This window comes from Aegilops tauschii, chromosome 5 (assembly GCF_002575655.3).
Source record: "Aegilops tauschii subsp. strangulata cultivar AL8/78 chromosome 5, Aet v6.0, whole genome shotgun sequence".
Taxonomy (NCBI): Eukaryota; Viridiplantae; Streptophyta; class Magnoliopsida; order Poales; family Poaceae; genus Aegilops; species Aegilops tauschii.
The window spans coordinates 545,369,138-545,373,401 of record NC_053039.3 but is presented as its reverse complement, the minus strand read 5'-3'; the positions used below and the strand labels follow the sequence as shown (position 1 = coordinate 545,373,401).

The 4,264-nt window shown below is 51.1% G+C and overlaps 1 pseudogene; it reads left to right on the top strand.

The window, feature by feature from the left end:
- Positions 1 to 347: 347 nt before the first annotated feature.
- On the top strand, positions 348 to 1,943 carry LOC109759433 (fructokinase-2-like; annotated as a pseudogene).
- The last annotated feature ends 2,321 nt before the right edge of the window (positions 1,944 to 4,264 follow it).

Sequence of the window (4,264 nt, the reverse complement as noted above, 5' to 3'; positions counted from 1 at the left end):
TGGGTTAAGAACGTGTGTTATGTTTTTTCTCCCGTTGCAACGCACCGGCTCTTTTGCTGGTAATAATTATATAGTCAAGCAAAATCCTTCTTGAACCGAACAGTTACTCATGGCTGCCATAATTGTCCAAATCATTATTTGCAAAAGAAAAACAAGAGAGGAGTTATCCAAAACGGAACTGATTACTAGCGGATTGTAACCGGACTAGGATAAGATAACTACTAGCACGATGATAATAATCGGCCCCTACGGCAAGCCAAAACCCTGCTCACAACCCTTTATAAGCCCGTCCTCCTCTCGATCGACTCCCAACTTCCAATCCACCCAACAGCACCTATCCTCCTGAGTTTGATCTATTCCTTCCGCACCAGTTCCGATGGCGCCTCTCGGTGATACTGTTGCTCCGGCGGCTGCCGCGGCGGCGTCCAGCCTTGTGGTCTCCTTCGGTGAGATGCTGATCGATTTCGTGCCGGACGTGGCCGGCGTCTCGCTTGCCGAGTCCGGAGGCTTCGTCAAGGCGCCCGGAGGCGCGCCTGCCAACGTCGCATGTGCCGTCTCCAAGCTCGGCGGTCCTCCGTCTTCGTTGGCAAGGTACGCACGAATCAATCGCCGTCCCAATCGCCGTCCCTCGTAAAATACAATGATTCTCCCTGTCCTTTTACCATCTGGCCGGGCGTACGCGTTAGATCTGGCGTTTGGTAGGATCGGAGATGGTGTGCTCTCGTCCGGATCTGATCATGCCCGAAGGCTGGTGCCGCCGCCATAGGTGGGCGTCGCCCGTCGCCGTTTGGCATATGAAATTCTAATCGAACGATGATGGTTTCTTTTGCAGTTTGGCGATGACGAATTCGGCCACATGCTGGTGGAGATCCTCAAGCAAAACGGCGTGAACGCTGAGGGCTGCCTCTTCGACCAGCACGCGCGCACCGCCCTGGCCTTCGTCACCCTCAAGTCAAACGGAGAGCGCGAGTTCATGTTCTACCGCAACCCGTCGGCCGACATGCTCCTCACCGAAGCCGAGCTCAACCTGGACCTCATCCACCGCACGCGCATCTTCCACTACGGCTCCATCTCGCTCATCACCGAGCCCTGCCGCTCCGCCCACGTCTCCGCCATGCGCGCCGCCAAGTCCGCCGGCATCCTCTGCTCCTACGACCCCAACGTGCGCCTCCCGCTCTGGCCCTCCGCCCAGGCCGCACGCGACGGCATCATGAGCATCTGGAAGGAGGCCGATTTCATCAAGGTGAGCGACGAGGAGGTGGCTTTCCTCACCCAGGGCGACGCCCACGACGAGAAGAACGTCCTCTCGCTCTGGTTCGACGGCCTCCAGCTGCTCGTCGTCACCGACGGCGAGAAGGGATGCAGGTACTTCACCAAGGACTTCAAGGGCTCCCTGCCAGGGTACTCCGTTAACACCGTCGACACCACCGGCGCCAGCGATGCCTTTGTTGGATCCCTCCTCCTCAACGTCGCCAAGGACGACTCCATCTTCTACGTAAGCAGGAACTAAATTATTATCAGCTGATTGATGAATTCAATTCCATTATGACTTGTGAGTAGTTGCTAATGATGTTGTTTTCTTTCTGATTGGTCAGAACGAGGCCAAGCTGAGGGAGGTGCTCCAGTTCTCCAACGCTTGCGGGGCCATCTGCACCACCAAGAAGGGAGCCATCCCGGCACTGCCCACCACCGCCACTGCCCTCGAGCTCATCAGCAAGGGCACTAACTAGCTTGTCTCGGTGTCGCGCCGTCCGTCCGGGTTGAATCTTAGGAGAGTTTAGCTCCGTTTTTATGTTATTAGGGATGAGTTAAGTTTAGTTCGTGCGTGTGTCAGTCTTAATAAAAAGCAAACATGTGTGGTGATTTTGATTGCTTCCGTTTGGTAGCGGTCTTGTGTAAGGAGGCTACTGATTGTTGTAGCCTTCACCCAAAAATTTATCAAAGCCTTGAATGAATGGACGTGTGTTCGGAAAAAGAAAAATGCTGTGCTGCTGGCTTGAGTTTATATGTGTTTCATCTTCTGATGATGCGCAATTTTATATACTTATCATAAAATCTCGTTCTGCTGGCTTGAGTGGTTTTCTATTCAGATGCAACGTTAACTTATCTCTTGCTCTAAGTTTTCATCATCAGTAATGATTTTATTCTTCATAATTGACGAGCCGTCGAGCATCATTCTGACGTTGAAACGAGGCAACTCTGTTTCCTCCGTTTTGATCCTAATCATACGCTATAACGGTAAGTTAACTTGCTATACAAGATGTACAAATCCCATCTTAGCATTCTACAAGATCCAACCAAATCACGGGGCACGCATCTTGGCACCAAAGAAATGATCTTGCATAGTTTGTTTGTTAGAGATCTCTTCTTACCTTTTATTTTCTTTCTCTTTTGCATCCACTAGTAAGCATTCACATGCAATGCACATTAGACTGCCATCAATTAATTTTTATCCTTTTGGGCATACTTCTCATCTCCTCTTAATACTAAATATGTTCTTTCTTTCTAATTTCTATGCGTGCTATGCAGCTAGATTCGGCAGTTCTTTAGGCTAAAACTCAATTGACAAGTCAATATGCGGGAGCCGCAAGGCGCCTGCTGACCCCTCCATCTCACCCCGTGGGCACCTAGGAAAATAAATAGTGGCGATGTGCCTACGTGCGAGAGGTAGAGCTCAGGCCGCGGTGGCGGTGTGGCCGTGAGACATAAAATCACACGCCCTTCGCGGTGATAAGCACACCAACAAAACGAGGATGCGCCAACTTATAAAAGCTTCCAACAGATCGATTCTTTCCAGACCGGCTCAAATCCTCCCGACCAGCCAGACATCAGGTTTTCTACTAGGTTTCCTTTTCTTTGGAGACTCTAAGGGAATTCGGTGGGGGAGGTTCAACTCTCTCGGACGTATAGACTGGGAAGCCGAGTGAAGAATCGGCAGCAGGGATATCTTTGCAATAAAACCAAGTGCTTTGCCAAAACTTGATAGTATTAGGGAACTTTGTGGTGGGGAACGTACTGGCATTCTTGACTTGAACACCTAGCCCACCACACAAATGAACAATATTAGTCTTAGTGCTACTCTCGAAGAGGATCTCTTGATGTTTTGGGGGCGGCAAGAGAAGATGTGCTTAAAAAGGCCCCAATGTGGCTGACACCCGATGAAATTCTCGCAATGAGAAATGTATGAAAGACAGATACACCATGGCATTGGGAGGAAGATGGTGGAGTTGAGCTCCGAAATGGTTCAAGAACCCACGGAAAATTTGATGGGGGGCATGGAAAAGCCTCTATCTATATGGGAAGTGAGGAGTATCCGTTTGTTGGGGTGGGCCGCGGGCTCAAATTCGCCATACTTTAGGAGCCGCCATCCGCTCTTGGGAATGAGGCGTTGGCGACAAGGTCGAGCACTTCCTTCTCCGTCACTACCGAGGGGAGCCAATCTCCCTGATTCCAGCTCGGCGGCGGCGCGAAACTGGCAGACGAGCTCTTCCTCGCTCTTTTCTTCTTCTCCAGTGCCGAGGTCTTGTCCTCGCACATGGTGAGTGAGGGAGTTACGGATTAAGGGGTGGTCCTCAAGGCGCTGGCCCATTAATATGGGCCGGACTGATGAAGCCGCATAGCAACGGAAGATCTATGAAGCCGTGGTGTGTCCTCCAAGTCAAGAATAGACATGATATCTTTCCCCCTTATTGTAATCTATCTCCGATAACCCTAACCCTATCGGTGTCTATATAAGCCGGGGGTTGTAGTTTTTAGAGGTAGGGCTACATTCATCACCTCATCGACTTAGGGTTTAGCTCATGTTGATCTCGAGGTAGATCTACTCTGTAAACCATACTATACATCTAATATAATCAAGCATGACGTAGGGCATTACCGCTTCGAGAGGGCCCGAACCTGGGTAAACATTGTGTTCGTCGCCCCTTGTTCCCCATCAATCCTAGATCCACAGCTCGGGACCCCCTACCCCGAGGTCTGCCGGTTCTGACACCGACATTGGTGCTTTCATTGAAAGTTCCGCTGATTGGGTCACAAAAAGAATCAATGGCTCAACTGGTCATTAGAGACCACACCCACACCGAGGGCTTCCCCGCCCCTGGTCATCTCCTCGTCTTCGGCGGCATATTAGTGCGCGCCAATCCCACTGATCGCCTCGACTAGATTGAAGGCTTCACCCCCATAGAGGGACTCACAGGTTTAGGGGCATCGACCCCGGGACCAGCAGACTCACAAGAATCAGGTATCGCTCAGAGTCTGGCCTTGA